We start from the raw sequence: 24,417 nt of genomic DNA on the forward strand, positions 1-24,417 counted from the left end.
GCTTGGCCTGATAGGGCAAAAGAATAGAGGCAGGCAGGGAAAACTAAACTGAATGCTAGAAGAAAGAAGGGCAGAGTCAGAGAGAAGCCATGTAGCTCTGCCAGAGACAGACACCAAAACTTTAGCTAGTAAGCCACAGCCACGTGCCAATACACAGATTAATAGAAATGGGTTAAATTAATATGTAAGAGTTAGCCAATAAGAAGCTAGAGCTAATAAGCCAAGCAGTTGTTTAATTAATACAGGTTTTGTATGATTATTGTGGTGTCTGGGCAGCCGGGAAATAACAAGGTGCCTCCTTACTACAAATTAGCACACCAACGCGGTGTGCTAAATCCACATAAAACCTGAGAGGGCTCCATAGCCGGACCTCCAGAAAGAGCCAGAGATACTTAATTAAAACACTTTTTCTGTGATTATTTCACAAACCGGGAAACAAACAAGGGGCCTCCTTACTACAATAGATCATGAAAAAGGCATTTTGGACATTTCAAAATATCCAGAACAAAGAAGTTTGCATGTTTTCACCAAAAATAAATGACAAATGATAGAAGAGATTGAATGTTTAAACTCATTTAAACATTATGCAATATAAACCAGACAAACTGACCCATGCATGTAGTCCCAGAACTTTGGAGGACTGAGATGGGATTACTAGGTTAGGCTACAAAATGAGACCCTGTCTCAAAATAATAATAATAATAAACAATAATAAAAGTATGAATGAATTTGGTGCATGTCTTTAATCTCCTCACTTGGAAGGCAGAGGCAGGCAGATTTCTATGATTGGTGAGTTCCAGGATATCCTGGGCTATCAAAGAACCAAACCTGGGCTCCAGAGGCTCAGTGAACTACCTGAGTTCCTTCTCAGCCTTTTGCTAGAAGACTACAAACCTTTTAATTCTTCATTCCCCCATTGATTTTTCTGATGTAGTCACAAGAAAGAAATTCTTTGAGAACCTGATTAATTTTATTTATATAATTAAAATATAATTGCATCTATTTTCCCTTTTCTTTCCTCCCTCCAACCCAACTCCTCCCATGTACTCTCCCCCATCCCTGGGCAAATTCGTGGCCTCTTTTTCTTTAATTGTTTCACACACACAGTTCTAAATGTTCTAGCTACTTCTAATTACTAACTAAATTACAAGCTGCTCAGTCCACATAATGTTACTTTACCGCTTATTATTTCAGGACTGACCATTTAACAATGGATAACCAGTAGGGGTCTCTTCTCTGAGGGAAACTATTTCTCCTGCCTTCAGCATCCCTTAGTTGATTGTGGGTCTTTTCCTAGCGTTGAGACCAGGTGAGTTTCTCCCTTCCATATTTGTATGTCTGTTGGTGTCTTGCTCGGTCATGTCTAGGAAATCCTGGGATAGTAAAGCACTTGTTACATAGTCAACATCCCAAGTACACAGTTAAACAAGAGCTCCAGGCCATGACATGAGAGTTATAGGAGGAAAAGTATTTTTCAAATCCCTAGAAGATGAGAGTAGAACAGTAAAACAAGAAAATTTTCTTAAAAAGCACAACGACCACGAAGGGACTCGAACCCTCAATCTTCTGATCCGGAATCAGACGCCTTATCCATTAGGCCACGCGGCCAGGCGGTGGGGAGGGGTAATCACGTAACAGTCAAACGAAATGTGATTGAATGGGGTGGGGTTTTCAATAAAAATAACAGACTCAGTGTAACAAAAAAAGTTACTAATTTGGAATCAAAATTTACAGAGATTTCTAAAATGTAGATTTGGGGAGCTGGAAAGAAGCAATGATTCCTCCGTATGAACGCTACTATGTTTCCTCCAACCCTAGAACCACAGAGATGTCCAGCCAGAACTCAGAGCACCTTATTACTCAAATGAGGAAGGGAGGTGCACTGATGTTTAGAGGGTGGGAATCAGGAAGGATTCTCAGCCGGCAAGCTTTAAAGAAAGCTTGTGCGGAAAGTGAAAAGTTGGCTTAAGACTGGAAAAAAAAATGGTTACTAAATTTGTAAAGTCAGTTTAGGACGGATGTAAAGAATGGAATCACTGGGAGGTGGAGGTAGAGAACCAAGAGTTCAAGGTCATCTTCAAACACCAAGAGTTCGCCGTCCTTCTGGGCTACAAGCCTTCTAGGCTACTCGAGATCCTGTCCCCAAACAAAACGAAAGAGCAAGATGAAATACAAAGAGCCTTCTACTTTTAGACTCCAACGATCTGAAGCTATCACCTCTTTAGCTGCTGTTGGAGTCTTGTGAATTCAGCACAGCTCTCAGTCATGAATTTATTTTGATGTGAGGGACTTTGTTGACTTTTATTTTTCCTGGAATACTTTAATGGGCAATTGGTTGATTCCAGTGATATCCAACCCACAGACTAAAAGTCCCCTATAAATAGAGATTGGCGTCTGTGCAGGACACATTCGAATTGTGCTGAGAGCTGTAAACACACAAAGGATGCCTGTTGGTGGACTCCCTCCTTTGTTTATTATTTTGTAACTAATTTCTCAATTTACTTAAAAAGACCAATGAAAGACAGAGTCTCAGACTAGGCTGGAGTCTCAGTCTCCTAATTGGGGGTACATGAATCATCATCATCATCATCATCATGAAGACATCTATTACTTCGGGGTGTTTACTTTCATTTGTTCTGTTTATATTTGGTAGAACACATAAGCACACAGCTAAATATTCTGTGGTTAGAGATCTTGGGTTTAGCTGGTGTGCGGGATAGTTTTATGTCAGCCTGACAAAGGCTAGAGGGTGCCTCAGTTAACAAAATGCTTCCCTAAGTTCAGCTTGCAGCAAGCCTGTAGGGCATTTTCTTAGTAATGATGGGGGAGGGCTAAGCCCTGGGCTGGTGACACCCCTGGGCTGGTGACACCCCTGGGCTGCTGGTCTTCAGTCTTTAAAGGAAGCAGGCTGAGAAAACCAGGAAGAACAAGCCAGTAATCAGCATTCTCCATGGCCTGTGCATCAGCTCCTGCCTCCAGGTCCCTGCATTGTTTGATCCCTGTCTCCGACTTCCTGTAATGATGGACCACAAAGTGGAAGGGTAAGCCAAATAAACCCTTTCCTCCCCAAGGTACTTTGGTCATGGTGTTTTATCACGACAATAGTAACCCTAAGACAGTTGGAATTATTTCCTTGTGGATCTCTTCCGGCCGCTCTTGGAAAAATAAAGCAAGAGCCACGAAGCTTGGTGAGCAATAACGACAGTGTTCGCTACTCATCCGAGTACCAGAGCTCTCTCTGCTCTTCCCTGCTGTCCTGACCTTTCACACACTGAACTCGTTTATCTAAAACGCCTTTTCCCTCGAGCTCTTCCACACACTCCCCGATCCCGCATTGCCATGACGCCCCGAACCGGGAGCTTAAATTTGGTTGCAAATTTTCTTTTTCTGCCCAAGCTTCCGTGTTCTCTTTTCTCAATAATTTTCCAAGTTAATTTCTTCAAACACCAGAGGTAGCGATCGGCAAAGAGCTCACAAGAAAACAGCAAATTCAGGGAGGAGCTTTCTCTGAATTTCCTTATATGTAAAACCTAACATTCCAAAGCTAAACAGTGAAAGAGTTTCCCTAAACCCCTCCTAGAATCTCATCAAGCAGGGACTAACTCATTTTATGGGAGGCCAACGGCCAACACACCAGACAGGCTTTTCCAAATGCTATGCAAACCTCCTGAGGTTTTTCGTCTCTCTTCAAATCATTCCTTTCTCCAAGTTGCCTGCCTCTATCTCCTCCTCATCCCCTGTGAAGAAAGAATAGAAGCTTCTAGAACTCACTCCATTTGGAATATTTACTTTCCATACCTGCGATAGTTCCCATGTATATAATAAATTTGGGTATCATTTCTTCTCTTAATCCTCAAACCATAAACTTAATTCAGACTCAATTACTGAATCCACAGGGGGTACAATAAAGTTTTTCTTTCTCTAAAGTTCAAGACATTAAAAGAGTTTTACATGACCACATGGTAGCAAGCTTAGGAAGCTGATGTGTCAGAAAGTCATCTTCTTACTGTTACAGAAAGAAGCACACAAACAAAGTGACAGCCACCAGGCAGGGCAGTTTCACTTTGAAAATAGAGAACGCTGTGACCCAAAGCAGGACCGCAACCACACGGCAGAAGGAAGTTCACTTACTTTTTTATTCAAATGCACTACATGGTGACTGTATCGCACTCCATTCGTGGAAGCTTGATCTCACAATCTGACACAGTTGATGAATTCAACCTGAAATGGAAGGATGTCGTAGAATCAAGTCTTAGGAATGTTCAAAGGTGAGCAGGCAGTTTCTCAAGAGAGGGGAGGTTTACGAAATACTGATCCTTTGTAGACTAGCTTACTTTCATAGAAAAAAAAATGTGCCTCATAATTCCCTCCCTCTTTGTTAATACATTTTAATTTTTCCTTAAAATTCAGCCAACATATGCTAACTTTCTGAAATTTCTAGTAACCTTAAATTGTTAAGTGACTGGGGATTATTTGGTGAGGGCAATTTCAGTGAGACTCTGAACAAGCTTCTTTCTTTTTTCTTGTTCTATTTTGTTTGCTTTTTATATGATACAGATTTCAATATGGAGCTAAAAGTTTCAAATTCATTAGTTTTCTTTGAGTACATAAATTGTAACTGGTCCTAGTTTAAACTTATTTAATAGGTTTCCATTTGACGGGCATCTAAGCATCCGTTGCTGACTACAACCTGCTCCAAATGACTGTGAACCCTGAACTTGCTGAAAGCTGATGTGGACCAGTCCAGCTGATATGAATGCTCCCTGTCTCTTCAACAAAGTCTGCGAACCAGATGCTTCTGATGAGTGCCCCACGGCCTGAGTTCCCTCCTTACCTTTGGCTATCCTTTCAGCCTACTTGGGCCCTAATAACAATGCCCTAATGTTAGTTCAAAGTCGTCTCAGAAAAGAACACATCATCTCATGCTCTCTGCCCAAAATAGGTTAAAATGCTGAGACAGGAACTCCCTGGCATGGGGGACAAAAATGGCTACCTAATGCCCATTGACATAACCAAAAAAAAAAAAAAAAAAAAAGTAGACCCAGAGTTGTCACTTAATGAATTTATTGAACTAAAATGGTCTACAATAAAAAGACAGTTTGGTTCTTTATGTAGAACCACAGAACCAAAGAAGACATTCAGGATTATAATTACAATTTGGTTGTACTCAAAGATCAGAGCTACAGGGCCTGGTAGGCTGGCCACTTCCCTGAAAAAAAAAATCTGTTAGCTAATGGTTCTTAGGTTCCAATAATATCTCCTTAAACCCATGGGCAAGCAGGACCCATGACTGGGTCCTGTTACTGGTACTTGTGAAGGCGGAAATATAAGACCCAACCATGACAAGCTCAATAGAGGCCTGGGTCTCAGTAGTTTACCCTGAGGAAATACCTGGTTCCGGAAAGACCACAAACTGAGACTACCCAGGCACCTCCCAGGAACAGACCGTCCAAAGGAAATTCCTAACATTCCAACCATTGTAGATAGCATCCCCTGCCAGCACACACCCATTGCTTTTCATCAGGAAACACCTAGACAAATGTCAGCCAATTAGGGGTCCTGAGCCTTAGAAATCCCTCACTCCCACTTTTGTTACTATAAAAACCCAACCCTAACTGAGCTTGAGGGCTTTCTGATCACTCCAATACGTTGGACACACAGAGAGTCAGAGTCTGCAAACTTGTATAAGAATAAAAGCTCCTAATTTTACATGCAGGACTCGGTCTCCTGTTGGTTTTGGTGGGGGGGGGGGGAACTTCATGATCTGGGCATAACGCAAAGTCCATTACAATCTCTTGGTGGGCTCACAAGGGTACCCGTCTACTGGCTCCTCATTTCCCTTTGGCCTGCAAGGCTGGCCTCCAGAGTGAAGAACTGAGCATCTGTTTTTAGGCACTCTGACAGCTGTTAAAGTGTCCAGAATCAGAGTGATGTCCCTTCCAAATGGCTCCTAGATAGGAAGAGAATACATTTAGCCATCATTTAATTTCTGCGATCAAACAATTGAGAGTCTGTCTATCTTGGCTGCAGGTAGGTACAGAAATGAACCAAGGTCTTATACCTGGGCAGCATTTTTTCTTATCAAGAAGAACATCATTAATGAAAAATAGCTGTCTGGATAAGTCTCTGGCTTTAAGTCTAATGTCCAGGGAGTCAGATCCCTTGGACTGTTAAGGAAACATACCAATCATTTATACTTTCCTGTTCTGTATTTAAGACCATGCTGGTCGCCAAATTACTTTTTTCGGGGGTACTATCAAGGCCACACGAAGGTCACTTGTTGAGAGGAACCGTTGGCTCCTCTAGCCTTTCTTTTGCCAATTGTTCCATCTGTGTGAGGAGAAGTCAAAGGCCTCGCTTGACTACGGCTGTGCATTGAAATTTTTCCTCTGTGTAGACCTTGCTCTTTGTAGACTGGGCACTTGTAGCGCACCATGCCTATCTGTGCTCTATGTGCTGCCATACAGTTTGTGAACCGGGCAAGGGGCTGGAGATTGAAACACACAAAGACACACAGGCAGAGACACGGGTCATCCTTGAAACCAGAATGCCCCCTTTATTGTGTCCAGGGGCAGCTTATAAAGAGTCTTACCTTACAGCCATGTCCCAGCCAAACGCACCAGAAACCACTCTCCTGCCATCAGGAACTCCTGAGGGTCTTGTGCTCAGAGCAGCTGCAGGCTGTGTCAGAGCAAAAGAAAACAAGTTGTTTACAAGAAATTCAGGATCTGGGGAGTTCACAGCTCCCAACAGGCACTGGTTACAGCTCATATAGGGTGGGGTCCCTATGACCTCCCTGAACAAGATAACAGGTACCTCCCTACAGTTTCCCCGGACCTAGTTGACTCCAAGTAACATATGTTGTTCCCTTTGTAATTTCTCTGACTTAACAGTATAGTCCTCCAAGCACAATTATTGAACACTCAGAAGGTCACTTATACCAGTCTGGTACTTCTAATTACTGTGTAACATTTTGATAAATCTTGGGCAAGAAATGAGCACTTTTAAATAGATTTTAATTATATATACATTTTGTTCTTTAAGCCAATCCTTGTAATTACTACACAGATCAGACCAATGACTCTTTTTTATGTCACTTAATAGTTTTTTTCCTTATTTTATTAACTTTTATTCTTTGTGGTTTTCACATCATGTGTCTGATCCCATCATCTCCCCATCCCCCCATCTGCACTTTGCTCTTGCAACCTACCACTATAAAACAAAATTTAAAAAAAAAAACAAAAAAAAACCAAACCAAACAAAGTAGAACAAGAAAGAAGAAAGAAAAAAAATTTCGTTGTGGAAGCTGTGGCATGGCCCGCTGAGTTGCACACACATTCAGTCCTTTGGCCTTTATTTGCGAATGCCCATTGCCCTGAGTTCTGGCTCGAGGCCTCTATCCTCTGTCAGACCATTGACAGCAGGCTCTCACACCAGCTGCCCCAGACTTCTGCTGCTGTCCTGTGTCATGGAGATCCTGCAGTTAGAGATAGGGGGTTCGTCCCCTTCTCATGTTATAACAGCCCACAGATGAGCTGGGTGTTGGGGTGGGTCAACCCACAGCTTTGGTCCTAGGCCTGAGTGTCAGCTGGACTGGTCAGCCTGCCAGCTTTCCCCCATTCTCTCCCAACGCAGCCTGTTCTGCTCTAAGGCCCTCTGCAGACCAATGACTCTTTAAGTAGACGTTTCATATACAGAAACTCTCATCTCTTGCTTTCCTTAGATATAGTTTCCATAGATATATAGATCCTGCGTATCTTGCTTGCTTTCCAGTTTTCTTTCCATTTTAATAAATCATCTAGCATTTATTTATTTATCTATGTACCTATTTATTTATTTATTTATTTATAGACAAGGTCTTACCCTATTCCTGGCTAGTATGAAACTCACTCTGTAAATCAAGCTGTGCTCTAACTCACAGAGATCTGCCTGCCTCTGCCTGGCAGCTGCTGGAATGAAAGGTGTGCTCTACTGTGCCTGGCCTCATGCAGCTGTCTTGTTCTTCATAATGAAATCCTTCTTTACAAAGAAAAGTTCCATTTTGACATCCTTCACCTGGCAACAGTGTCTGTAGAAACTGATAATCTGTCCTTTGGGTCTTGGTTGCCATATGCCTTCTGCCCACGTTTTCCCTGGGTCACTGCAAATTCCCACAATCTTTCTAGTCAAGCCATCGCAACCTGTTAGCTCCAGCTGGCAGATGGTTCGTACTTGTTAGCTCCAGCTGGCAGATGGTTCGTACTTGAGGCGCACGGCTGGGAAAACACTTAGTCCTCTCATAACCAGTAAATATATCAGGCAAAACAGTTGTCAGTGATAAGACAAAAATCCACCCCGGAGGTCTGGTATGATTTTTGTAGTTCATTATAAAAATGTGTTGAACTTATCACCTGGCACAAGAGCCTCTGTTGGAGGGGGTCTCTGGATCTATTACTGCCATGATTCCATCCAAGAAGGTAAAAACCTAAAAGGAGAAGAGGATTGGGGCATGCGACCGAATGCCTGTGGTATAGGAAATTCTAGGGGTGCAGTGATTGATTCCCTTAAGGGCTCCACATTCTGTTTCATACGACACAGTGTCATGAACCAAGACGGTAGTGAAATCACTGTCTTCACCATCTTGATGATGTAACTAGCAAAGATGGGTGACTGCCATAGCCACGGCCGTCCCGCCTATGTGACAGAATGCCTCTCAGGTGGTGGCCGTTTCAAAATGAGGGGCTTGTGCTTCCTGGAGCTTGACACCCCCCCCCCCCCCCCCCCCCCGGCGGCTCCCTGGCACTTTGATCCAGGTAGGAAAGCAATTGTCTCAGGACCTAATGGTCCAAAGCAGGGTTGGACTTTACTGTACCAGAAGGCTGTTTCCCTTCTTTCCACCAAACCTGATCTAAAGTCTCCCAGGTTCTCTGAGGAACCCACGGCAAGAAGAAACCATGCCAAGAAGGAAAGAAAGGGAAATCCGTGCGTGCGGAGAGAGGATATGGAGTTGAATTTAAATCTCAAAGGGCTCTTTTTCATTGTCTAGTCTCTCCTTAGTCAGTCCAGAGAGTACTAAATCATGTTGGGGTGGGGGGTGGGGTGGGTCTGGACCAGTCAGAGGAGTTGGTTGCCCTCTGTCTTGGGGGATCCATTCTTTTCTTTCTTTCTTTTTGGAGCTTGGTTTTGGCAGGTTACTTCCCATTCAGGTCCTTAGGGTCTCAGCTCCTACCTTAGGGAGGAGGATTCTTTTCTCTAAGTCACTCACTCACTTTAAATCACTACCAGAATGCTCTCATCACCAAAGACTTAGCCATTCTCCACAGTATTTCTTACCTTGGGCTGTGCACACAGTTGCCTGCTCACCAAGGTACTTATTTTGTCCTGGGAATCATTACAGATCTAAGAGTATCGTTGTTCTTATTCTAATGCAGTGGTGGCTGCTTTATCCCACTGCTCAATCCCACAGTCTGGTGCAATTGCATAATTCATAATCTGTATGGGGAGGAGGGTATCTTATAGCCAACTGGAAGTCTTTATTCCAGCTGGCTGGGACTACACCCAGGTATTTAGAGACCTATGTGTAGCCTAGAGTGTCCAAAACACAGGGTTTTTGAAGGCCGATACCCTATCCTGGCATTTTCTTGGCAACTTAAGGAGGTTGGGGTGACTTTATGTTAGCAAGCAGTTTGGTAGAAGCTATTATAACCAGTTAACTGGAGAGGGAGGTTTGAACAAGCAGGGAGTTTGACAGAAGCTAAGTTAGCTAGGACATCCACTTTCATGGACTTCTCCATCAAAGAGTTTAAATTCTAGTTAAACCGAAAATGGCCCTAGCAAGAATACAAGATGGAGGTCTTGCATTTGCACTGTCTTACCCTGTTACAGAAGAGCTGGGGACGGGGCATCTAGAGATGTGCATAACCAAGCAATAAGTCTCAGTCAGGCTTTTGTCTGACTGATACCGATCTCAGATCGGCTTCCCCAAGGTGCATTGGGAGAGACTTCGCTACTGCCTGGCAACCAACCTCCTTTGAAAGAATCGCTCTTCTTGGAGCGGTTCTGGAATACAGTGAAGTCTCCTTACTTTCTTCCACGTTCCTACTTGATGCTTGAACATTTTAGTTTCTTACCACCGGAAACTTGCTAGAACTGCAAGGTTTTATGGCCCACCCAGATCAACTGACACAGACACTCTGGTCCCAAACCTTCCTAGTGACCCCAAGTGTTCCTACTTTTCGGCGAGCGACGGACTAGAAGGACCAGCTTTCTGATTCCACGTTTTAGAAAGCGGGTCTTCTGATTCTTGGAGAAAGCGCGGGAACAATGGAGACCTGGGGCTTGATGAAATCTGTCGTTCCTGTCTTAAACTCTAAGTACCCACTCTCTATTCTTCCTACTACATTGTGTGGTCGCTCTTAATCGTCAGCAGGAATGCTTGGCCGCATAGGAGACACGCCTCTGGATTAATTGAAGGAGGAAGATATACCTTCAACATGGATCTACCTAAAGAGCAGCACAAGATATAGAGGTCCAAGGAAAAAGCAGCGAGCACCTGCCTCCTCAGATTCCCCTTGAGGGAGTGGCACTATCGCTACCGCTGCTGTTTACTGGTGCCATCAGACTTCAACTTCCAACATGGACTCAAAACCAGCGACACTTGGGAACTCCCAGCTTTCATGGTCTGAACAACTACTGGTCTTTTCAACAAGCTACCGTTGGGCTACCCAGTATGGGGCTTGTCGGCTGATCCAGTATATTCTCTTTTATAATATAGGCATCCTATTGTTTCTGTTCCGCCAGAAACTCTTAGCCCCATTTTTACTGTTGTACCAAGGCTGAGAGAGAGGGAGAGAGTGCTTGCGCTTGCACCAAAGGACCCTGACGCTGCGGAGCATGAAGGGATGAGCAGACTTCCATTCTGCGTGTTTTTCTTGATGGAGACTTCCTGGGGGCTGGGGGGAGGAGTAGTGTCCGCGCCGTGAGTGGGGTGGGGTGGTGGGCCCCGTGCACTGGCGCCTGCTGCTCCCCAGGGTCTACACGAACCCGCACCCGGCTGCCCGCCAGTCCACAGCCAAGTACGCTTTCCTCCCAGCCTGCTTTGTTCTCTTCACCTTCTGTCACCACACTGCCGTGTCTGCCACCTTTCACAGCAGAAATCACCATTCAAACCCCTCTCTGGAGCAGCCTGGCAGAATACCTGCTATCCGCCCTGGGTGACAGATCATAGAAGGTTCCCTGGTCGAGATCCAGACTTTGCAGGTCACCTTATCTTTTCTTCTTTTAGCTCGTATTCCACACAGCATCCGAGACGCGGTGCTCAGTATACATTATAAATTAATTGCAGGACACCTGCCGGCTGGAATGGCAAAATCCAGTCATAAGAATATTTCGAGAATGTGTGTCCGCGAGGGGGTGTAGCTCAGTGGTAGAGCGCGTGCTTAGCATGCACGAGGCCCCGGGTTCAATCCCCGGCACCTCCACTTTTTAAGGGAGTATACAAGTACCTTTTTTTCCAGTCTGGTTGTGTCCTCTGTCAATTCCAATCCACAGGAACAGAAACCAAGACCAAGGGAATCTTTTTTAAAAAGCCTGTTCACTGGTTCTCGCATTTTATATCGAGGCGCTTCAATCCAAAACACAGCATGGCAAAAATGCCTGGATACAGAAGAGCAGAGAGGACAGTCTGGGAGCAGGCAGGGAATAGGAAATACAAGAGAGGGAAGAAAGCAATCCGCAGTGGGAAATCGGAAACTTTCTCCTTTTCCCCCATTCCTCCCACGGCAACTTCCCTTTCGTTGATCTTCCATTTGGTTCCTATCTTCCATTTTTATATCTTGTGTGCATTCAAGTAATTTAAAAAGTATAATGCTGGTTTCCATCCAGATAAAAGTGCTTGGTTGGGCTAAGTAAGTTTAATCAAGCCTGAGGTAACGAAGGAAATCGCAAAGCTCACACGTCACTCGCTTCCTGCTTTCTTCTCGTATTTTGAAGGGCCTCACAAATGCAAGTGTGAGTACTTCACTACACACTTGCAAACTTCATGCACAACATGGCCCACCTTTCAGGATGAGGGGTGCCAACACTAAACTGCGGCCCTCAGGACGGAGCATTTGGAGAGTGCACCCTGCAAAGACAGCCCAGGTAGTTCTAGGAGCTTAAACCAAGATGTGCACTCCAGGCCCCGGGGTTGTGATGTTAATGTATACCCCCTGCTTTTTTTTTTTTTTTTTTTCCTCAAGACAGGGTTTTTCTGACTTCAAAACACACAGACCCACTGTTTTGGGCATGTTCCTCAGAACATGCAGCATTCCCTCCAAACGGAAACATTTGTTCCAAGCAGAAAGAGGCGCCTAGGAGATTTAGGGCAAAACTGGAACTTGAAAGATTCTTGAGGGCCCTTACCTAGCAGTTAAGAAAAGAGTAAACAATTGCTGAGGGCTGAGACTGACCACTGACCAGCTTGATAGCTGTTCAACCTGTCCAAACACCTTCTGCCTTTCAGAGGACCCACGCTGGATCAAGCTGCCTGTAACTCCACAGCTCGAGGGAGATCAGCCACTTTGGCTGATGACCCCACTCGTGCACACACATGCACATATGAGAGTAATTAAAAAATAGTCTTTTAAGAAAAATAATTTTATATTTATTTTAAAATACTTGCTTCTTCTTCCTCTTTCTTCTCCTCCTCCTTCTTCCTTCTTTTAGACCAGGCCTCCTGCAGTTCAGATTGGTTTTACCCTGAGTATGTGGCTAAGGATAACCTAGAACTCTGGATCCTAAAGTAAGATCCAAGTAGTAGGATCAGAGCAGTTTGCTGTCAGACCCGGCTTGAATGTATTGACTTTTGTTTGTTTATTTGTTTGTTTTAGGTTTTGACTACAAGGACTTTTCTAGCCTGAAATTTGGTATGTAGGCCAGGCTGGTTCCAAAGTCATAGAGATCCATCTGCCTCTGTCTCCTGGGATTAAAGACACGCACCACCACACCCAGCTAATGTAGATTTTGTTTGTTTGTTTTGTTTTTCGATACTTGGTTTCTCTGTAGCTTTGAAGCCTGTCCTAGAACTCTCTCTGCAGACCAGAATGGCCTCGAACTCATAGATATTCCCCTGTCTCTGCCTCCTGAGTGCTGTGATTAACAGCGTGTGCCACCACTGCCCGGTGGCTAATGTGGATTTTTAAAAATGTGAATTTGTATTATTTCTGAGAGTAATGATTTTTTTAAAAGTGAGAAATGTAATTTTGTTTGTTTGTTTGGTTTTTCAAGACAGGGTTTCTCTGTGTAGCCCTGGCTGTCCTGGAACTCAGGCAGTAGACCAGACTAGCTTTGAACTCAAAAGAGATCCACCTACCTCTGCCTCCCCAGTGCTGGAGGGCATGTGCCACCACCACCTGGCTAAGAAATACATTTTTTATGAGAAAAAAAAAACTAAGCTTTTTATCTTGAGACAGTATTTCCTGTATCCCAGGTGGCCTTCAAACCCCCTTTTGTAACTGAGGGTGACCCTGAACACCTGGTCTTCCTTCTGCCTCCTAAAAGCAGCCATGTGCTACAATGGGTCTCTTTAGTGCCCGAGATTGGACAGAAGGCTTTCAGCATGCTAGGCAAACACTCTCCCAAAAGAGCTACATGAGGAAAATCCTAGTCATTTCAACACTAAAGTGATTTCTCTATCCATAAAGATGCTAGAGGATTTTCCAGGTAGAAAAATCTTTTTATTATTCTTGTTTTGTTTATCAGATAGGGCCTCACTCTGTAGGAAAGTTTAGTATGAAATTTAGGATTATTCTCTTGTCTCTGCTTCCCAAATGCTGAGTGTTAGTATTCAGGTGCTGCAGTCTTTCCTCCCCTCCCTTCTTCTCCCCTCCCCTCCCCTCTTCTCCCTTCCCTTCCCTTCTCTTCTGATACTTTCCAGAGGCTGGTCTCCCCGCTCCCTTCCCTCCTTTTATGTTCCCTTTCCCCTAATAAAAACCCGTCTGCCTGAACTCTGTCTCACAGCGTCTTTCTTGTGCCGCTTTTCCTAAATTACCACCCTGAGAACACTACTGATTTTGTTAACACACCTATACCATCCTATCTGTCAGGAATGGATGTATTCTAAAGAGACATTTGTGCTCTCTCTTTGGCTATCACACTATTGAAAGAATGGCCCCCAAGAATTAGAATCTCCCAGGAATTTCCTGCTAGGAGAAGTGGTTGAAGCCCTGGGAGTATTCGGAGGAGGAACTTGCCTCCTAGAGAAATATGCTACAGCTAATCACAGGAGTGACTGACCTTGCAGGAGAGAGCTGGAGCTGAGGGAACAGTGGACAAGAGACCACACCTTGGCCAGATTGCCTACTTATGCATATTTCTTGCTTTTTGTTTAAATCCTACCCTCCTGTCTGGACCCCAATGATGCACTTGGGGCGGGTCACTATTTCCCTTTGTCCCACTTCCCAATGTGGATAAATGTCCGTTTTCTCCTGGTACTATTAATTTGGACCCTTTAAAGGGCTTATCGAGGACAGGTGTTAGCCTGGTTAGCTGGGGCACAGTTATATTTCCTAGGTCCGGTCACAGAGCTACTGCACTATCATGTTCAAAAGGGGCAACACATAGCTCCATGGGGCGTATAAGAGCTACCAGGTGGACATCATAGGCAATAAGTTTCTGTTACTGTAATAACAATTATATTTGACAACAGTGTTCATCTTTTAAAAGAGATTTCAATACAACTAAAATGAGATTAATTTTGTTTTTGAACATCAAGAAATGTGCTCAGTATCTATTTTAGGGTTACTATTGCTGTGATAAAACACCACGAACAAAAGCAAGCTGAGGAGGAAAAGGGTTCATTTGGCTTATACTTCCACATCATAATCCATCACTAAAGGAAGTCAGGACAGGAACTCAAATAGGGCAAGAACCTGGAGACAGGAGCTGATACAGAGGCCATGGAGGGGTGCTGCTTACTGACTTGCTCTTTATGGCTAGCTTGGCTGACTTTCTTACAGAACCCGGGACTACCAGCCCAGGGATGGTACCACCCACAATGGGCTGGGTCTTCTCCCATCAATCACTAATTAAGAAAATGTCCTACAGTCTTGCCTACAGCCCAGTCCTATGGAGGCATTTTCTCTAACAAGGATTCTTTCTCTCAGATGACTCTATCTTGTATCAAGTTGATGTAAAACCAGAACACTAGCCACTTCTACATTGGAACATAGAATTTAGAGTAATCTATGTCTTTGTTCCCAAGCCATGATCACTCGAAACGGCTCCAGAATAAACTATCTTTTATTTCCCTTAAAGTGAGAGCTGTGGGTTTTGTGTTGCTCAAAAGGGCTAGGTGGGGTTGAAACTCAAATTTCTTTTTATTTAGTGAGAAACCCCAAATGACCACAAAATTCATATAGTTTTGTGAATTTCTTGGTGTGTGTGAATGTGTGAGTGTGTGTGTGTGTGTGTAAAACATTGTTGCACAGCACTGGATAATCCTGTAGTACTACCTCAAGCAAATTACTCCTCTCTCTCCTCTGACCCATTTCCATGTTTCAGTAGAGACCCCAGTCTGGGTCTCTCCATTGGCTCACGTCTGGAGAAAGCCTCTGGAGACTCTGGTCTCCACACTATCTACTAATTAATGTGATACACATTGCATTTATCAGTTGTAACTTAAAATTTATATTGCTACAATTAATTGCCTTAGTACCTGTCTTTTTCTTAGCCTACTATTGCTTTGCTCTGATGACATCCATTGTACTGTCTTTGGCAAATGTATCCCACACATTTATCAGTCCTGTATTATATTCTCAATCATAAAGCTGCACTATAAATCATTTAAGAAGAGAAATGAGAAGAAACATGCATTACTATACTTTATTACTTTTATTAAGTTTTATATTAGCACACAAATTAATGAGGTTCATTATGGCATTTGCATATAATTCACCCCTTCCCCATTGCCCCAATCCCCTCTGGCTCGTCCCCTCCCTTCCCCTCCAACCCACGTTTCCACTCTTATGTCACCTCTGATTATTTATGTCTATGTCTTTTATTCACATTGATTTTTTTTTTTATCTGAATTGGTTTTTCTATCTGAAAAACCACCTTTAGTCTTTAATTCTCCCAGCTCTCGCTCATTTTTCTTTCCGTTTTGGAAACAGAGTCTCACCATGTAGTTCTGGCTTGTCTTGCAGCTCGTGGCAATCCTCCTGTCTTCGCCTTCCAAGTGCTGGGATTACAGAGGAGGTCCTACGTTCCCAGTTGTGCAACCATTTAAAAGTAAGGAAGCGGGAAGAGGGGAATAAAGACGGACGGAAAGTATTCATCCGGCTCTTCCCGGGCTGGGAGAGGTGGCTGCACGCACTCAGGACCAAGAGCTGCGAACGGCGGCATTGGTACAGATTCGTAGGCACGTTCCTTTGTGCTAGGCAGACGCCCAGCTTCGGCTTGGCTTTTAAATGGTGAAAATAGTGTGGCCTCAGGCTTCTGTTCCTAATGTTTCCAAAACCTAAGAAAAATCAGCTTTCTGTCTTGAATGTATTCCCGAGAGCTCAACCGTGTCAGGGGGTGTAGCTCAGTGGTAGAGCGCGTGCTTAGCATGCACGAGGCCCCGGGTTCAATCCCCGGCACCTCCAATGTTTTCGGCTCCTGTGCTGTGGCTTATCAGGTTTCTTTTCTCCCCACAATTTCACCATTTTCCTTGCTCAAACAGTAAGCCAAACGATTTCACAGAATATTTATTCTAGAAAGCAGCAAGCCGACTCTACAGCCGATGAGCTGGGTACCGTTCCAAGGCCTTGTTATCAGAACTGAAGATGCAGCCAGGAATAGCGAGCTGTTCTACTCGGAAATTGCAAGGTTCTACTTGCATTTCTGGGGGAAAAAAGTATCAAAAGATTTAACTGGAGAATGGCACAGTTTCTCCAACGCTTTTCTGCTGAGAGAGTTGTTTTCGACGAATACCAGCATCGCTCTGTCCGCGACTGAATTTCATTCCACGGAAGACAGAAGTTCCCAGTTCTAAAATGATCCACGGGATCGATTCAACTGAGACAGTGGCGCCCTCTGTGGGAAGGGTGGCGTCCAGACCCTTGGGGAGAAATCGCATCGGGACTCGCAGTCTACAAAAAAATAAAATCGCATTTTAAATTGTAGTCCATGACGATGGCTCACACATTAAAGTCTAAGAGGCATCAGTTCTAATGCTCTCAAAAGATTAAAAGGATAGACAATATGTATTTCTATTCCTGAATAACCTTGCTCCTCCAATCTTTAACTTTGTTTTCCCATTTTGAGGTATTAAGATGTCTATAATTTCTGAATCACTGTACCATAGTTGAATATGTGAAATTCATTTTCTTTTTAATACAAAAACTTTCGAAAAGGTTGTAGTAAAGATTGTGCTAACGTGTAATGTGATCTGGGACGTTTGTTTCTTTGTACTTGTAAATAGGATAAAACCTGTGCTTGTTGCTTGCGTTCTCTCTAGCTAATATTCAGGAATGTTTGTACTAACGCTGTTTTAAGCTGTGAAAGACTCTTGTTTTGATTTAAAATCTTTTGCAGCCCTAATGGAAACGTGAGCTGAAGGATACTTCCAGAATTGGGAAAGTTCCTGCTTTTCAGCGCTATCAAACCATCGTCCTGTGACGTCAGCAGGGAGTTTTCAAAGCCGAAAAGTTCCGAAAGACAATCATTCTCAGAACAGCGAGTCTTACCGTTGGAATGCGTGGCTCTGAAGGGAGGCTTAGCTGCGGCTGAGAAACCACTAGCTGGTTTTCTGTTCCCAGCGTTGATTTGTATTCCTCTCTCTTTCTCGTTTCCAAAGTTGGGCTTCACGGGATCTCTTGTCACCATTGTGTCAGGAGAAAACCGCCAGCAAGTTCCAGCCAGGGGGATCCATCAGTCTGCGCCGTGAAAGCGGTATGATCGAAACGGGAACGTGGCGGCTATCAGCATCGCTTCTCTGTATCCTGTTAGGGCTCTGAGAGCATGGGATGGGTTTCACGGGGGACGCTTACCTCTGACATTTAAGGAAGAAGAGAAGAGGACACAAAGGCCCAGGACTGGGGTGGAGCATGGCTCAGTGGTAGTTTGCCTAGTCTACTCTTTGGTGTTCTGGTTTCCATTTTAGAACTGTAAAGAAGAAAGAAAAAAGGCAAAAATTTAGCCTGAGAAAGCCTTAGGAAATATAAGACAGAAATTCCAAATATATTATTGTGTATTTTTATTTGTTTGTTTTTGAGACAGGGTCTTACTTTGTAGCCCTGGCTGTCCTAGAACTCACCCTGTAGACCAGGCTAACCCCAAATTCACAGAGATCCACCTGTCTCCGCCTCCTGAGTGCTGTAACTAAAGACATGTGCCCCCACACCCTGCTAAACTTTCGCCTTGATGAGACATACTTACCCCATCCTGCTGTTTTAGTTTGAGATTGTCCTTCAACGAGCTCGTCTTTTGTTTTGCTTTCTCCAGGAGAAATAAAAGATTAAGAAGCTTTTGTTGTTTTAGTTAATTTGTTTTATTGAATTCTGAACCACACATATTCTAGGCAAGCGCCTAAGCTACAGTCTAGCTCAAGACTTAGAAGGTCTGAAAGGTAAGGTGCCGTGAGCCCCTGGCTACCCTGTGCAAGGTGAAAGCCATGTAGACGTAAATGTCCATCAGGCCATCCTCCAGCTCAAAGTGTGGTGCTCTATCCTCTTTCAAAGATGTTTGATTTTTACAGTTATATATTTCTTTTTTTGCCCTATAAAGACACTGTCTTTCACATTTAAAGTGGGAGATTCTGGGCAACATAACCTAACACCCTGTATGACAACACACCAAAAAAAAAAAAAAAAAAAAAAGTAAAAAAAAGGCAACACTCCAAAGAAAATAGAACTTCATGTTGTGTAGGTGTTTCCTTTCAATTGAACTATGAAATACTGCTTCCAGAAGTAAGGGGATTGACTTGTAAAACTGTAGAAGTAAACAAGTTACAAGTCTCAGAAAGCTGAAAGTTACAGGACTTGTGGGGTGAAGAGACCCTGACTGGCCAAGCTTCCTGGAGGCAGTGTTGTGAGTCCCAGTCCCTGCTGGAGTGGGGTCTTCAGTGATCATGCTCCTGCTAGCAACTCCTCACCCACAGACCTGTAAGTAACTTCAGCAAATGCACAGGACCTAGACTTGGGTGGAATCGTTTCTTTGGTCTGTGGATAGAGCCGTATCTGGAGTGAACAGATGTCTGTTCTTGTCTCCTCAGAAACGTCATGGAGAATTCTACCTTATTGATCTGTCAGTTTTAAAAACCAGCGCCAGCAATTACAATCTTCTCCCTGACCTGGATGCACCGGAAGTTTCCTGAGTAGAGGAAGAGTGTGTGATTAATTTTGACCCTCTGTTGAACCCAGTCCTCCCCAAGCTAAATGTACTTGGCTGCTGAACTCCGCACTGAACCTGGGCTCTGACTTCTGCGATCAATGCTTAGTTTCTTAGAAGAAGCTGTTTTAGAACTTATTTTACTGTTTTCCCCATAGGTGAGTATTTCCATAATGCTATGAACAATCTGAATATTGCCACCAAAGATTAATAATTCTCACAGTGTTGGTGTACTTTGGAGAAAACAGAAAAGCAAATCAAAATTTTATTGTGAGGAATATCTGGAAACGTAGTTGAGTTGTGGGCTTTCTTCACACACAAAACTTAGAGATAATTTTCTTTTTGTTCCTACTTTCTAGCACACACACACACACACACACACACACACACACACACACACACACACACCTTGCAGTTTTATGGTGACACTTCTCCAGCCTTCCACTTCAGTGAAACCTGCAATTTCTGTTTCTTCTTATCTGTTGTACCAGACTCATGGTGGTGGCCAAAATGATTAAACGAATACAGTATTTCCAAACTCAAAAGAGGCTCCGGGTGAATTTCACAGCACAGACAAATGAAGAAGACACCCGCTAGACATATGTCCCAGAAAATGAACTCCTGGTATTTTATGTTTGAAATTTGAAGACCGCGTGGATAATCACTGTAAATTACAAAGATTCTCAGAGGAAGTTCACTTTTTTATATCTATAGGAACATGAACTCAGTGCCAAAGGACAATTTCAGTTTTCTTCCACCTTTTCCCTGCTCCTCTAGATAACTGTCACCCACATGTATTTTTGTATTTATTTAGTTATTCAGTTTTCTTCTTGGTTTCCATGACCTGCTCACAAAAGAAGCCAACACATGATAACAAACCGTTCTTTAGGATGTTACACCCTTTAGACCTTGTGCTATTTTTTTTTTTTAAGTTGACAGAAAAGTAACTTAGGAAGCAGAAACCCTCAGTTAGGAAAACACCTCCATCAGTTTGGTCTGTAGGCAAGTCTGTGGGGGTGTTGTCTTGATGAATGATTGATGGGCTGGACCACCCCTGGGAAAATAGTCCTGGGTTAGTTATATAAGAAAGTAATCTTAGAGGCCACGGGGAGCAAGGCAGTAACTGGTTCCTACGTGGTCTCTGCTTCTGTTTCTGCTTGAGTTCCTGTCCTTGCTTCTTGTTATGATGGAGTCTAACTTCTAAGATGTAATAAACCCACTTTTCCTTAAGTTGCTTTTGGTCGTGATCTTTTCGTAGTAGCGAGGACAGACCTCATGAGCCACAAAATTATGGCAGAGGAGAAGGTGCACGCGCACACACACACACCACCCCTCCCCCACACCCCACATACAGTCTTTTAGTTTCCTACAGCCAGAGTGATGGTTGTCAACCTGAACACATCAGGAATCAACTAAACCCCAAGCATCTGGCACTTCTGTGAGGGGTTTCTTGATTGGATCATTTGAGATGGGAAGACACACTGCTCTTGGTGACAGCCCATAGAAAAGGACATGGAGGAAGGAAGCTTTTGCTTTTTGTCTGCTTGTCTTCACCCTTGCTGGCATAGGTTTATCTATGCTGTAGCTGAGACATTCCTTTGCTGGTATTAGAACCTACTTCTGGACTGCCATGTGGACTGAGGGCCAGCAGCTCTCCAGGAACGCTCTGAGACTCCAGCTCAGATTGTTACTGCTGAGCCGTAGTGTCTCATGGACTGAACAACTCACGGGTTCTTGAACTTCCCATCAGGAAACAGCTTCTGTTGGACTACTCAGTCAACAGCCTGTAAGCCACTATAATATTTAATATGTATACACTCATTCTATCAGTTCTGTGTCTATAATATCAACTGTATTATATAACAAATAGAAATTTGGTGGTGAGCTTTTCACTGGCTGACCACAGATCAAGAACAATATTCTTTTCTCCTCCTCTCTCTCTTCCTCCCTTTTCTCCTCCCCTCCCCTTCCTCCTTCTCTAAAGTTGGTGTAGCTATGCTTAAGAACACATACTATAGGAAGTTTCAAAACACAAAGGGAGTTTCTTTTAATCCTAAAACGCATCCCAGAATGAAAAGGTGGTAGCTGATCAGAAAGGTTTCTGAATTATTCCCTGCCCATGAGTGGTGTAGTTCAGAGGCAGAGTGAAAGCTTAGTTCACTCAAGGATGTGGGTACAACTATAATCTGTTATTGTTTTCCCTTCATTTGACATCCATTTTCCTGCGACCTCCAGCTTCCTGCTTTTGCTGGCAAAACGCCCTGCCCAGTGCTAGCCCTGCCAAGTGATGCTGAGGCAGCAGCGAGGAAGCGATTCGTGTTCCTTCACTGAAGCCACTGCTATCAGCTCTGCTATCCATTCATTCTTTCCAAATGCTTCCAGACATTTTAACAGAGCAGAGAACAAGTCATTCATTTGCCAAGGTTCAGTTCTTGTTAGCTGCAAACTGGAACTAACACACTCACCATTCACTACAAACAGGACAAAAGAGGCAGAGGTCACAGCTGCCTAGGAGAGGGACTGCTGCCCTGTGTCCCTCCTGAGGAGGTCTGCTGTCTGCAGTCCCACACACTTGGGGATCTAGAGCTCGGCTTTGGAAGGCTTCCGTCTCAGCTCTTCATGAAAGACAAATGGGAGTAAAGTCATACTCAGCTACAGGAGACTCTTCTTTTTCCTTTCTTTCTTTCTTTCTTTCTTTCTTTCTTTCTTTCTCTTTCTTTCTTTCCTCCCTCCCCTCCCTTCCTTCCTTCCTTTTTTCTTCCTTCCTTCCTTCCTTCCTTTCTTTCTTTTTTTTTTTCTTTCTTTCTTTCTTTCTTTCTTTCTTTTTTTCTTTCTGAGACAGGATCTCACTAAAAACTTTAGGACATCTTCTGCCTTGATCTCCCAGGAGTTGTGTTTACAGGCAAGGACCACCATGCCAGGTTTACAATGCACTTTTCCAAACCTCCCTTTACCTACTCTCCAGGAAATACCCATCTCACTCCTGGCCATTACCAAAGCAAAGCTCTTTGTAGTTTCAGATCTTGTAACCACAGTGTGGAATGTAAAGTCACAACATGACACTCCACAAGAATTTGAATTAATGTTTTTTACAGAGCCATTTCTACCGTCAAAGAGAAAAATATAAAACTAAACACCCACAAGCAGAAATGCAGTCCTTTCCCCCCCCCCCCCCCCCCCAGGAGGGAACAAGCAACCCCAGATGTTTTTCAGAATAAGGGCAATAGGAGGTCAACACACTTGACTGCCATGAGGACCCAACTGTGTGGCCTCTGGGCCTATACCAGGATGGAGGAGGGAGACCCTGCCTCCCCTGGCCTGCCTCAACTTCCCTGAAGATCCTCTGAGTCCCTCTGGGCCAACAGCAGTGTGTGGGAGTGGAAGGTGGGCTTTGCTAACAAGAGTTCTGTGGGATGAAACTCAGTATCAGTAAATTCCTGAGTTAGGAGTTCAGCAAACCTGTAAGTGAACTTTTTTTTATCTTTTTCACTTGGAGTAAAGCCCAATACAATCCTATGATTCTGACTTTTCCACCAGACATTAGGAAAACCCCTGGCTCCTTCAGGAGCTGCCAAAACCAGAGGTTCCTGAATCACATAAGAAAATGTTCCCAAGTTCTCAGCCATTTTCTTTCCCCAACTAGCAAGAAACATGAACTCTGACTAAATTTTAAGGAGGAGTTTCATGACATTTTCTGGTGAAGCTGTGTGCCTGGTGATTGATAGTTCACGTGCCCATGCAAACAACCATTCTGGGGAACATCTTCACAAGGGTACCCCAAAACTGCTATTACCTTCCCAAGTAGTCCTAACCCTAAGAGGTATCACAATCTCCCTTTCTGTTCTTTCATCCGTCAGGATGCCCTGTTGGTTTTACTCAACAAGTGCTTCTAGTGTTCTGTTGTGTTTCCCCCTTCAACTCTGTCTTCAGTTGCCCTCCTTGTGCAACGCCTACCCATATCCCTGAAGCTGTGTCTCCTAGCTTGCCTCTCTGCTGCTGTGCTAAACACCGTGACTAAAAGCAACCTGGGGACAAAGGGTTTCTACTTAGTCTGCCAGGTAACAGTTCATCATCTCGGGAAGCCTGGGCAGGATCCTGCTCAAGTCAGGAAGCCGGCAGTCACGAATGGAAGTGAAGCAGAGACCACGGAGGAAGCTGCTTACTGGCTTTTCCTCGCTCGATCCTCATGCAGTTTAAGCTCCCCTTCCCAGATGTGACACTGTTCACAGAGGCCTGGGCACGGTTATATCAATTAACAATGAAGAAAATGCCCACAGGCATGCCCAAAGGCCAATCTGTTGGAAGCAATTACTCAACTGAGATTCCCTCTTCCCACTTGACAAAAACTACAATACTGTTTCCCTAGAGACTGGCGAACTTCTCTTTAGTACTATTACCTAGGTGTCCTATATTAGATTAATTAATCCTGAAGCTTATAGTAAAAAAAAAAAAAAACAATAAAGTCTCTTTCAGAGTGTTTTCTGACGGTGCCTTTCTTCCAGCAGTCCTGGCCATTTGTATTTCCACAGAGCAAATAACAGAAATCAAGTTGCCTGGGTGGGGAAAAAAAGACCACTTTGTGTCTCAGGTGAAGGAATTCTGGACGACATGAAGAGAATCCAGCACTTGATTCCTTGCCAAGCGCAGTAGGAGATGCTTATGACTCAAAGTTCTCTCCTTGTGTTATTTAACATAGGTTCCTATTCTTTTCTTGGGTTTAGGGTTCTGCGTTCCAAGTATGTCAGTACATGGAACAGGTTAGAAAACAAAATTCATTTTTAGTGAAGTACTAAAGACAGTCCTTCAGGAGCAGGGGGTGTAGCTCAGTGGTAGAGCGCATGCTTTGCATGCATGAGGCCCCGGGTTCGATCCCCGGTACCTCCACTCCAAACTTTTGTTCTTAGGCAATAACTTTGTAAGATACATAGAACCTGGGATCACCGTTCCTAACTCTTCTGAGTGTGGCATGACTTCAACAAGGGAGCTGAAGACATCAAATTCAGTTGACAGTTCCCTTGTAGTTGTGACTGTTGAGGACACTAACAGTCTGTTTCACTTCCTCCCCTTCTCCAACCTTCCTTCTTTTCTTCT

General features: G+C 43.9%; 4 non-coding genes across 4 annotated transcripts; 3 read left to right on the top strand and 1 right to left on the bottom strand.

The window, feature by feature from the left end:
• Window positions 1–1,535: 1,535 nt before the first annotated feature.
• Trnar-ccg lies at window positions 1,536–1,608 on the bottom strand. The gene has a single exon. It is a non-coding gene; the product is annotated as a tRNA-Arg (tRNA).
• A 9,779-nt stretch (window positions 1,609–11,387) lies between these two features.
• On the top strand, window positions 11,388–11,459 carry Trnaa-agc. Its single transcript has one exon. It is a non-coding gene; the product is annotated as a tRNA-Ala (tRNA).
• A 5,070-nt stretch (window positions 11,460–16,529) lies between these two features.
• Window positions 16,530–16,601, top strand: Trnaa-agc. Its single transcript has one exon. It is a non-coding gene; the product is annotated as a tRNA-Ala (tRNA).
• A 7,537-nt stretch (window positions 16,602–24,138) lies between these two features.
• Window positions 24,139–24,210, top strand: Trnaa-ugc. Its single transcript has one exon. It is a non-coding gene; the product is annotated as a tRNA-Ala (tRNA).
• Window positions 24,211–24,417: the final 207 nt, after the last annotated feature.

The sequence above is a fragment of the Arvicola amphibius genome, chromosome 6 (assembly GCF_903992535.2).
Source record: "Arvicola amphibius chromosome 6, mArvAmp1.2, whole genome shotgun sequence".
In the NCBI taxonomy this organism is placed as follows: domain Eukaryota; kingdom Metazoa; phylum Chordata; class Mammalia; order Rodentia; family Cricetidae; genus Arvicola; species Arvicola amphibius.